This window comes from Schistocerca americana, chromosome 3 (genome assembly GCF_021461395.2).
Source record: "Schistocerca americana isolate TAMUIC-IGC-003095 chromosome 3, iqSchAmer2.1, whole genome shotgun sequence".
Taxonomy (NCBI): Eukaryota; Metazoa; Arthropoda; class Insecta; order Orthoptera; family Acrididae; genus Schistocerca; species Schistocerca americana.
Genome location: NC_060121.1, coordinates 701,223,991 through 701,236,760, shown reverse-complemented (window position 1 = coordinate 701,236,760; position 12,770 = coordinate 701,223,991). Strand labels below are relative to the sequence as shown.

The following is a 12,770-nucleotide window of genomic DNA, read 5'->3' as shown; positions in this document are numbered from 1 at the left end:
TATACGAGTTTGAGGATCAAGAGACGGGACAAGGTGGGGGAGGGAGGGGGGGGGGGAGGGCGGTAGAGATGATATATATACACAAAGACGACTTTACCTGACCTGGAGATAAAGACTAAAACATAGATTATCTTAAAAGACCAATCGAACAAACCAGCGTAACTACCTATTCTCAATACGGCAATGAACGATTGTACGAAATGAGCCGTATGTTGCAAGATACGAGGACATTGTGGTCTAGGTGAGTAAGGACGTTATTGACCCACCGCCACTCACATTGGCAGACACCTTTTAACACTGTGCCACTGATGGTGTCCACCCAATAACTTGAAAACAGAGCCTGTTAGACTGAATTTTTACTCTGCAGTGCAGTGGCCACTGGCTGAAGCTTTCTGGGAGATTAAGACTTTGTGCCGGACCGTGACTCGAAACCAGGACTTTTGCCTACCACGGGTAAGGGCTCTATCAACTTTTCTTTTTTTATTGTGAAATAAAATCAAATTATTTATGAGAAACAAGAAGAGAAGTTATCTCTCTTTTTACTTACAGCACACAGAAACAAGAAGATCACGGAAGTTAATTAACAGCATACAAAGTGTTTTGATGGCCTGACTGTTACTGTAATTCTCCATTATTGACATAACGTTTTTTTAATCTTTCATATGCAAGAAGATCAATTTTCTTGAAGTTTTTTTTTTTTTTAAGTAGTGAAAATCTTACGGAAAAATGCTCGTGTGACTGTATAACTGCCATACTGCGGTATATCTGCTGGAGCTCAAAATACGTTGCTTAGCAATATTTATTTAACAGTTTCCATTATATGTCATAATTACGCAATGTCACTTGCTTTCCTTTCAAAACGGATCTCACAAAGCTTTCACAAAATTAAAGGTATTTCACCATACCATGAAATAGCATGTGAATAACTGCGAACCCTCAGTTATTTTTCATGTTATTACATCGAATAGCTTTTCTGAAATTTTTCCGAGCATATCTTCTACACTACTGCCCCACCTGCAACGAAGTTACAAATTAATACATGGAGTTGAAGAAAATTTCTTACAAAAGGTCAACACAACATAAAAACTAAAGAAATATGAAGCATAATAGGATGACAAAAAATGGTACAACATAATTACAAGGAACTGTTTACGGTGTCTGTTATGATAGTTCACTCATTCTCCACAGAGATAACTTGCTCAAAGAACCGCACTGGAGACCTAATAGTCCTTCCTGACATCAATACCCTGATATTTAGCGGTGGTTCCTCTGGCAAGTGTTGTGGCTGGATGTCCTTGGAAAAGTATGGAAGATCTTTTCCTAATTCCCTTTTTTGCTGCAAGAGATAGGCTGGTTAATGTTTGTCCACCGACACATGTAGGTGTTTACCTTTTCTCTCGATAGTGAAATATTTTTCAGGCTTGCTACGATAGGGCAAGGATCATCAACGTAGGTTCTAATGGTTTTCTAACTCTGTCGCATCTCAGGAGGACATGGGAAGATGTGTGCAGGTCTCTTGGGACAGATACTGATCTTGATGTGTTATATGTATGTCGACTAGGTTTCAGGCGTAACATTTGCTTTTGCAAATCAGATGCGAACGAATTAGGGTCAGTCTTCGTAGTCGGATCTTCAAAAAATTCGCCAGGAAGTCATATAGCCTGTCCATACGCCTCTATCAAATGGAGTGGTTCGATTTCTCTCATACTGCGCGCAGCATTAAAAAAACAGTAAGTAGAGTTTCTGTCCTTTTAGAAATCTTGATTGCACTCTTCAATGTTCTCTGTAGTCACTTAACCATGGCATTGCGTACCTTGGCATTGCGTACCTTGGCATTGCGTTGAGGACGATACTGCGTTGCGTGTTCAGTTTTCATTCCACACACTAAGTCCAAATTATTAAACAATTGCCGGCCGGGGTGGCCGAGCGGTTCTAGGCGCTACAGTCTGAACCGCGCGACCGCTCCGGTCGCAGGTTCGAATCCCGCCTCTGGCATGGATGTGAGTGATGTCCTTAGGTTAGTTAGGTTTAAGTTCTAGGGGACTGATGACCTTAGCAGTTAAGTCCCATAGTGCTCAGAGTCATTTTTATTAAACAATTGCTATCTATACTGTGTTACTTGGTTGGTGATTACCGGAGATGGAACGTCGGATCTTACCATCCAGTGCTGATAGAAGGCCATTGCTACTTTGTCACCTGTGATGACTTCGAGTCGTATAACTTCCATCAAAGACGTTAAACGATCAATACAAGTAAAGCAGTACATCGTGCCATTAGTTGCAGATGACATGAAAAGTATTCGCAGTTGCGAATACGGACTACCTTCTGCTGTATAATGGACTGACGACACTGAAAATTTGTGCAGGACCGGGACTCGAACCCGGATTTCTCGCTTATAGCTAGCGGTCGCTTTATCATTTGGCTATCCGAGCACGACTCCTGGACACACCCAAACCTCCATATATCGTCAACCATGTGTGCACAATCCGCACTCGTACACCCATTATGTACATTCATGCTCATAAATTAAGGATAATTGCAGAATATGGTGCCACTCAACGTGGCGCTACACAAAACTGGAACTAATAGCATAGGCACATACGGAACACACACGACACAGATCTGTAAGTTCACGGTATTGGTGATAAATTGAAAAAACCGTCCCGAAACACATGTACCACAAAACGCCACTGTTTCCTGCGCATGTACCCCGACATCAATATGGGATATCATCACCATGCACACGTACACAGGCCGCACAACTGGTTGGCATACGCTGGATCAAGTGGTCGAGCAGCTGCTGGGGTATAGCCTCCCATTCTTGCACCAGTGCCTGTCGGAGCTCCTGAAGTGTCGTAGGGGTTTGAAGACTTGCAGCGATACGTCGACCGAGAACATCTCAGACGTGCTCGATGGGATTTAGGTCTGAAGAACAGGCAGGCCACTCCATTCGCTTGATATCTTCTGTTTCAAGGTACTCCTCCACGATGGCAGCACGGTGGGGCCGTGCGTTATGATCCAACAGGAAGAAGGTGGGACCCACTGCACCCCTGAAAAGGCGGACATTCTGGTGCAAAATGTCGTCCCGATACACCTGACCTGTTCTAGTTCCTCTGTCAAAGACATGCGGGGGAGTATGTGCACCAATCATAGTCCCACCCCACATCATCAAACCTCGACCTCCATACAGGCCCCTTTCAAGAACATTAAGGGGTTGGTATCTTGTTCCTGGTTCACGCCAGATGAAAAACCGGCGAAAATCGCTGTTCAGACTATACCTGGACTCGTCCATGAACATAACCTGGGACCGCTGTTCCAATGACAATGTACTGTGTTCTTGACATCAGGCTTAATGGGCTCTCCTAAGACCAGGGGTCAGTGGAATGCATCTTGCAGGTCTGCGGGCGAATAAACCATGTCTCTTCAGTCGTCTGTAGACTGTGTGTCTGGAAACAACTGTTCCAGTGGCTGTGGAGAGGTCCGGAGCAAGGCTACCTGCAGTACTCCGTGGCCGTCTGCGGGCAGTAATGGTGAGATATCGGTCTTCTTGTGGTGTTGTACATTGTGGGCGACCCGTACTGTAGCGCCTGGACACGTTTCCTGTCTGCTGGAATCGTTGCCATAATCCTGAGGTCACACTTTGTGGCACACGGCGGGCCCGTGCTACGACCTGCTGTGTTTGACCAACTTCCAGTCGCCCTAGTATTCTACCCCTCATAACTTTATCAATATGTATTCTCTGAGCCATTTTCAACACACAATCAACATTAGTACGTCTGAAAACGTTTGCACACTTACTCGCTGCACCGTACTCTGACTTGCACCAACACACTTCTGCGTATGTGGACTGCTGCCAGCGCCACCGTGCGAGGACTGCGGGTAAAATGCACCGCATTGTCATACCCCGGGGTGATTTAAACCCGCAAGCCGCCCTCCAGAGCGTTGTTTCACCATGTATCAGCATTATCCTTAATTTATGAGCATGAGTGTATATTGGCGTACAGGGGAGACATTCGCTTGCCCGCGTCGGCTGATAAATACGATATTGCAGTGCCTGTGTTATTCCTAATTACGATGCAATGTCCGAAGGAACTTTGCATAGTAATTCGGGATAACACAGGCATTGAAATATCGTATTTGCAGTTGAAGTGTCACACCGAAGAGTTTTTCCTGATGGAAGCTGAAGCGAGCTTGAAGTTTCATGAATTGTTCCCTGTTCGGAGTTGCCGCAGTGGTTAATCTTCCAGCTGGGCCTTGGCGAGTTCTTCATAGTCCATTACATTTACTTCATCAACTCTGCATAGAACATCCACAACAATATTGTCATGGCCACTGACTGACTTGAAGAATATCGGCTGAAAACTGTAGGAATCTCGGCACCGTTACCAGCATACAGTTTGTATAGTGATTCAACATTAACCTCCAAGTTAGTTGGAATTAGCGATATATCAGCTCCACTGTCAGCTAAAAATTGCAATTCCGTTTTCGCCGGACGGTGTAGCCAAGCGGTTCTAGGCGCTTCAGTCTGGAACCGCGCGACCGCTACGGTCGCATCTTCGAATCCTGCCTCGGGAATGGATGTGTGTGATGTCTTTAGGTTAGTTAGGTTTAAGTAGTTCTAAGTTCTAGGGGACTGATGACCTCAGATGTTAAGTCGCATAGTGCTCAGAGCCATTTGAACCATTTGAATTCCGTTTTCTTTGTCGGTTACAAATATGAGGGTTTTGTGACAACTGCCTTGGCAGCAGAATTTGCCGATAAGTCAGTTGCTGGGTTTGGGTTTCCCGTTCAGAGCAGCTACGTAGAGGCGAGCATTTTTAATGCTTGCGGTGCTGCCAAAGGAAGAGTGGTAATAACAGTATTTGCCACTGGAGTTGTAATTATTTCGAGACTTACTGCAGTTATTATTATGTCGGCCGTCGAAACTTCAATGGCAAGACCCGCCTCGATAACCAGTTGACAATGCAGCTAGCCCCGAAATTCTTGTCATTAAATCACTCATTGTTACCGGAACATCCTGTTAATTACGAGCATCATTTTTCATGACAAACATTCCGCTACGAGGATTCATTTTTATTACTCTATCAGCCATTATAGCCACTTTTCGAGTCCCTCTCCATAGACAATTAAAATGTTCCTTATAGTACCCGAAAGTTTCTCTAGCCAGAGTGTCGTAAGGACTTTTCCCGACAGGTCTACTCCTGCCAAAACTTGCATCTTGCGTAATAATTGGCTAGAAGTTTGGTCTACCAGATCAGTTCCAGCAACTAGTCCCTTAAAACCCTATTTTCGCTTTCCATAAATATATTCAATAGACGTTCCTTAGACAACAAATATTTATTCCCTTCTGTGCCTCGAGTGATGTCCCAAATATTCTAGACGTATTTTCGTTCTGATTGGGGCACTAAATTTAGTCTCTCTGTAACAGTTTTGCAAATGCTGAAGTGCGCCTCTACTTGATAGAATCAAATTTCCGATTTTTTACTGCAAAAAGGCGGAATTTTCATGCTAACCTTATTTGCTTCCAATCGATCCTCGGACATGCTTCCGCCTATCGCCATATCTTCTTATCATCACGTCAGTATGACTAGTCATAACTGCCCTAGGGTGGTATATTTACTGGAACTTAAAAAATGTTGCTTAACAATATTTAAGTTTCCAGTACGCATCGCTAATTTCATACATCATAAAACAGCATGTGAATAACGGTGAACTGTCAATTATTTTTCCTTTTATTACAACGAACAGCTTTTCCAAAATTTCCCCCATAATCATTGTGATCTTTACAAGTGTAACCAAGCTATGATGAATTGTCAGACGAGGCCATCGGAAGTTACTGTAAACTAGTTCCGTAATAGTTAAACACGACAGGGAGAGAGAGAGAGAGAGAGAGAGAGAGAGAGCAAGGCGGTATGTTCTGAACTTGTTGGAAGTGGAGCCCTTCAATGGCATTTAAATGTGAGCGGCACTTCGACAATACTCCTTCCAGCCTGCCACTTTTCCAGCATTATTCGCAGTGCAATTTATGTAACTCCATGTCTTGTCTAACTAAACCGTTGACCGACGGCAGCGTCATGCTTTATTTCTTCATTAAAGACGATTATGTTTCGCCACCTACATAAGTTCACTGATTTGGTGTGGTATATTTTCAAACTACAGCCGCTGGAGGGAGCACACAGCAGTACACAACATCGCAATCTGACACGTAAAAACTTCGCAAGTCACTGCCACGAACCACGAGAATTGTGGGACGTGGAAAATCAAGACTGATGTTCATCCGATAGCCGAAAACGCAGCTGAGAACGAACGTTATGTCTGGAAGTAACACGAGATCCAATCAGCACAAATGAACGAAACCCATAACACACAATTCAAGAGAGTCCAACTCGAAGTCCATCACCAGGAAGAGAGACAATACCTACAATCGAGAGTCGGCGTAACTATGGGTACAGTAACGGAATACAAACTTCACGGTTTGTGTTTTTTTTTTTTTTTTTTGTTTTTTTTGTTTTTCGTTGGTCATTTTATTTCACCCACATAGCGAGGAAGAGGGGGTGGGGGGTATGCTGGCAGCAATCATTTTGCTGCTCTTCAGCCAAACACCGTTAAAATACATGATGCTGCGGTTCTTATGAACACTTTGTAAATTACATTTTTTTTGGCTACCCCCTCTCCCCCAATTTTGGTTCCAACCTATATACAAAAAATCTGTGCGAAATTTCTACTCGGTAGCACAAGCGGATGGGGTGGGGTACCCCTTGAAATATGAAGAAAAAAAAAACGAAAAATCACCACCATTACTTCTGCGTGACAAATTCATTCACTAACGTTGTAAAGTTTCCATATGTTTTCTGCCACTGTAAATAATTCAACTTTACTATACTGAGACAAAGATAAATGGCGCGCTGCACGAGTATTGAACAAAATCCTTGACTCTATGTTTATCTCTGGTTCGCTTGCTCGCCTGTGCTTGTCAGTTGTGCAACGCTAAAGCATTCTTATTTGAGGCATAGTAGCGAGTAGTTGAGTTTTAGAGAAAGAGATTTGATATTTGTGGTAAGAGTGAAATTATCTCGAGTACAATATTATGGAGATGAAAACTTGTTTGTAAACGTAAGTTATTGATTCTTTTGATCGAGAAGATTTTTTGGAGGAGTTTTTCAAGGTAACCAATGCATGCGCAAGAATGAACTGTTTGTTTGTCAGAACTAGTAATTGAAGGAAATCTTTGTCACTCAAATAACTGATAATATTCATGACTAGTGTTATTTTGATCTCTTTGTTTTCTTTATGTCACAGATGACTTAACTTATTGGAATGCCTGTTATTTTTGTACTGAGAGAATTTCGTAATTGTTAGGATCTTCTTATGTTCTACACTCTCTTTTGTCAATAGAGTTTAATTTTTCAAGAACGACTTTCTTTAAAGTAAAGCCCTCCTCCATCGTTCTTAGTAAGGTTTTGAATATTTTGTCATGCGTGCATTGCATTTTACGCCACACAATGCCACAGATTGTTTCTGGCAAGCAAAAAACAAATTTTGTAGTGAGCGGTTTAATTTTTTTCTTTAGCAGGTGCAACTTCTGATTTCTATTTGCTTTCGAGAACGTCAATACACCCGACACAGAACACCATGCTGAGCATAAGGTAAGCTACTTTCATTTCAGGACAAATCTCGCTTTGTATTCTTATGAGGAAACAGTTAGTAGGCAGAGTTATCAGGTGGTGAGCTAAGCAAGCAGATTAATTTACATTGCACTTCACGTTACGCAACTTTCATAAGGTACTTTAGCATGGAGTTCCAGGTAAATAGTTGTCACTGAGAACACAGTTTGTTACTTTGGGCATTTAATTAGATTAGTTTTCATTATTTCAAATTTAGTATTTCACTAAGTTTAAAGTTTTGTTTCACGACAATGTTCGCATGCGCAACACAGGACCAACTAAAATTAATCTTGCTTAGCAGCTGAATACGATATCTAAAGCACGCGTTACCAGATAAGGAAGTCTTTGAAAAAAGAATATTCGGTATTTTCATTTATAGATTTTTTTATAAAAAGCCTAAAACTTATGTTACCAGTTGTTTAGTTCAGCCTCTTTTAACTGAATGCGTTCTGAATCTGAACTTGCCATACGTCTCCAAGGCCTACAAAACAAACTTTATGAAGAATATAGATCTTTAAAAGAAAATGTGATTTTCTCATATTGTCTTTATGAACCTTCTACAGAGTAGTATTATAGATTGTATTATAAAAAAATTGTTCAAATGGCTTTGAGGACTATGGGACTTAACTTATGGGGTCATCAGTCCCCTAGAACTTAGAACTACTTAAACCTAACTAACCTATGGACATCACACACATCCATTCCCGAGGCAGGATTCGAACCTGCGACCGTAGCGGTCGCGCGTTTCCAGACTGTAGCGCCTAGAACCGCTCGGCCACCCCGTATTATGAAAGTTTATACAGTAATATTATCAATTAAGTTGAAAATAATGCTATTACTTAATTAGTTACACACAAACGATACTTCTGAGATTAAAATATAAATGAGATTTTTATGCTGTTTTTAGATTGAATCGAAATTTGGGGCCGAGGAGGGGCACCCAACCTTAATATATACATTCAACTCTTTTAAAGATTAAAATGGTTGAATTTAAATACGAGTAGAATGAGAATGTTTCCTTTTGACGATTTACTGTAAAACACATATGGCGATAATGTGGGTGGGGCTATGATGACGATGACTATAAAGCATTTGACAAGTTGCCCCACGTCAGCTAGGAAGCTGGAATGTACGGGTACTAGGGACTAGCTGGTAGGATGGGCAGAGGTCAAGTAAGGTCTCTGGATTACGAAGAGAGGGCCTATTGAAGTTGCCTTGTTACATGATGTGGTGAGTGGCGCAGGATTGGGTAGACAGTTGGATTGTTATCTTTGAGATTGTGGGATGTATAGAATTTGTGAAGATGTTCGATGAATTTGACGATAGAGGGAAATTTTATCAACTAGGCAGAATGCACGTATGGTGAGGTGGAGTACACGGCATTCTAGGACCTGTAGTGAATGGTAAAATGTTGGGGGTTTGGAGAACCGAGCTACGTTGGTAAAGGTGAGGATGGATCAAATAGGGCTCTTGTAGGTATAGAAGATTGGGCAAATATGTAATACGCACGTACGAACTGTTAATAGTTTCAGAAATTTTAGTGTACTATGGACTTTTTAATGGATGGTTTTATTGGTTTGTGGCCGAGGGTTAATCTAAGATACATTAAAATAGTTGGCATGATTATGGATGGTGACTCAATTAGTCGACAGCAGCTGGTATTTATTCTGACAGAGCGTTATCACCCTTCCTTTGTGACGTGTCTGTCGCTGTCCCTAGGCATGCGGCTGCCGAATGTAATGCTGTGAGCTGTACAAATAATATCGCCTCCATTCTCTAAGTCCATCGTTGGAGTGGTGAGGTGTTAGGAGTATAGTAAGCCAAACAAAGGGTTTAAACTCTTGAGTGATTACTTTCCATGTGCATTCCCCTACCTCAGTGGACAATTTCCTATAGTGATGGAAGGGGCGCCAGGTGCCTTGCTCATGCAGTAAAACATTTTAGTTTGTGGACCAAAACTAAAGACACTTAAGGTAGAATAGAATGTATTAAAGATTATTCCAATTAGTATTCGTTTTCTTTGTGAAATATTTGAAAAGATGGTGCCGCACAGAAGAAAACTTCACGTACTGTATCACTTTCCGATGGAGTCCTCTCGTCCAAACTCCACACCTAATTGTTGATCTTTCGTTTATTCTACTTGGCAAAAACTGTGGAAAATGTCTGGCTATAACACAAGTTGTTTTCAGTTATGACATTACTGTCACTTATCGCTAAGCAATATTATTTCATTTTCTGCCTCTATTTGATAGTTATATTAGAGTGTCCACAGCTCATGGTCTAGTGGTACCAGTACGATAGCTCAGCGTGTTCAGTCAAGGAACTGGCTGCGGTCTCTAATTAAAAAAAAATACTTTGTGAAGTGTTCAACGAGAGTAACTGAGTTTCACATTTTTGACAAACAAAATGAAAGAAAGAAAAGAGAGAGAAGTGGTTAGCATTGTCGCCTCTAGATCATGGTGTCCAGGGTTCAGCTCCGAACTGGATCGGATTTTATCCACTCAGAGACTGTGTGTTTTGTTGTCCTCATCCATACTTCATAATGCAAGTCACTAAAGTAGCGCTAAATAAAAACACTTGCACTAGGTGGCCGAAATACCCCTGATGGGCCAGTAACGCCATACGAACATTTCATTTCTTGAGGTTATTTTAGATGTGGACTTTTGAGGAAGCTTTTGCGATTTTCGCAATGGGAAGGTGCACTCCCAATGTGATGTCAGGATCCTGCTGTCAGCAGAAGGTAATCAATGAATCTCTCTAGCAAAGGCGAGCCTCCCTAGGGAGGAGGGCAGTTTTCACAGAAGTGAGGCTGCGGACTGTTACAGGTTTTTGTGAGCGGAGCCGGCACCTGACCTAGCTGAGTATAGAAGGCACCGTGCCACCACTGCCATTCCCAGAGAATAATTGAGTTTCGCGTGTTTGACTTTCCTGCATGAAGGTCAAAGATCGAGACGCCACGGTGACATCTGGCCAGCATGAGAAAACAGTTGCGTTCGCTGTAAAATTTTGTTCATCCAATAGAGGTGAGTCGCCCCACCACCATGCTTGGCACAGAAAAGCCGACGAACCGAGGAGACACTGCTTCAGCCTGGCACCACCCTCATGTTTGCTAACGTGTGTTCTGTATTCCAAGAATGGGAAGTTTCTGCAGCGTTCCCCTGAATAACTGGCACACTTTGGCAATAGCTGTGGATCATCCCGTCCACAGGGCATTTTCGAAAGCTAGGCAGTTGAGGGCCGTGAACGAAGATTCTGAGCTATTCCGCTCCGGCCGCCGTGTTGGGCGTTTCATCTGAGTGCCACCGTCTGGTGCCGATCGGCACACGCTAACTGTTGGAGAAATTTACCTGTCGCAATTGCTGTAGCCCAATCCAGATCCTGAGCAACTTGTTGCTTGGTTACTGCCCCATATGACTGGAGCTGCTTAATTTGGTTATGATTGCGGCTTCTTACTGTAACATTAACTTTGATTTCACGAGATGCCCAAATGAGCAAATATTGTGGCGCTTTCTCCAAACCGTCTCCTACGCTTTTTGGTCCTCCTTGCATTGTTATTAGTGTAATTTTGTAATTTGATCAGAGTATTAGAGGACTTTATCGTCTACCAATTTTATTGTGACTTTGTCAGTCATAAATGCAAATAAATATTCGTAATCTCAATCTTGCCTTAGCTTTCAAGATCTTTTAATCTATCCCATAATGTTTCCATTGTTAGGCGATCCACTAACAAGAAATATTACCTGGTACATACCTAAGCTTGTTGTCCTCACTGTGGTGGCGTTGTCATTGTGTACGTGGCCAAATTCAACAATCATTCTCTTATTATTCATGAAGGTAACGAGCATTACACTCGCTCGTCTTGTCTGATTATTAATCTGTTTATGGAACACTGAGTGGTGTGTCGATTTCCCCTAGGATTGTAAGTTTAGTGTGTTGTTTACTGCGTGGTCATGCGGTAACATTCTCGCTTCCCGCGCCCGGGATCCCGGGTTCGATTCCCGGCGGGGTCAGGGGTTTCCTCTGCCTCGTGATGACTGGGGGTTGTGTGATGTCCTTAGGTTGGTTAGTTAGGTTTAAGTAGTTCTAAGTCCCATAGTGCTCAGAGTCATTTGTTGATTAGTGTTATTTTGTACCTTGGAGTATTCATAGGTAATAACCAACAACACTGCATATGTACAAACTAGGACTGTTGATAAAATATCGATATTGTGAAGCAAGTTTATGTGGCACAAAAGAACGAGTCAGATTGCACTGGGGGGGGGGGGGGGGAGGGGTGGTGTGAATGGAGTAGCAAGATTTCCGATGTGAAATGAAATGAAATGTCGTGTGGCTATGGCCTCCCGTCGGGTAGACCGTTCGCCGGCCGCAGGTCTTTCAAGTTGACGCCACTTCGGCGTCCTGCGTGTCGATGGGGATGAAATGATGATGATTAGGACAACACAACACCCAGTCCCTGAGCGGAGAAAATCTCCGACCCAGCCGGGAATCGAACCCGGGACCTTAGAATTGACAGTCCGTCACGCTGACCACTCAGCTACCGGGCCCGGATTTCCGATGTGAAGAAACAGCGCAATAGTTGCATTAAATTTTAACTCAACTAGTGTGCTATTCCTTCAAATCGGCACTGTTAAAAGACAATTGCTGAAAACGATGAACAAAAATCTAAATGACATGACTGATCTTTACGGTGGACGGAGACCTGTGAGGGGAAATGCGACGTAATCGGTGCTCGGTGCTACCTACAGAAACTGCAACTTTTAACTCCACCACTTGAACTACTAGGTAGCAGGCGTTGGCAGAAGTGGAAAAACAGGGAAGCCCACATAAAGTGTTCCGGAAAAGTCCGATGTGTGACGAAACGGAACGACGGACTTACTGGACACCTTTTATTATTCCACTTACACGCAGTTATCGTTGTTAGTAGTGTCTAGCAAAGTGTGAACGAGCATCGTTTTCCTTTCAATTCTTTCTCTAAGGGATATAAGCAGGCTGCTACCTTGTTGCTGTACAGAATAGCTAATAATAAATTAATACTTAAATATGCAGCTCTATAGCCGGAAGCATACTTACAATGTGCAGTCCATATTTTTATAGGCAGGTACGTCG

General features: G+C 42.6%; 1 non-coding gene across 1 annotated transcript; it reads right to left on the bottom strand.

Moving 5' to 3' along the window:
* Positions 1–12,135: 12,135 nt before the first annotated feature.
* On the bottom strand, positions 12,136–12,208 carry Trnad-guc. The gene has a single exon. It is a non-coding gene; the product is annotated as a tRNA-Asp (tRNA).
* Between the last annotated feature and the right edge of the window lie 562 nt (positions 12,209–12,770).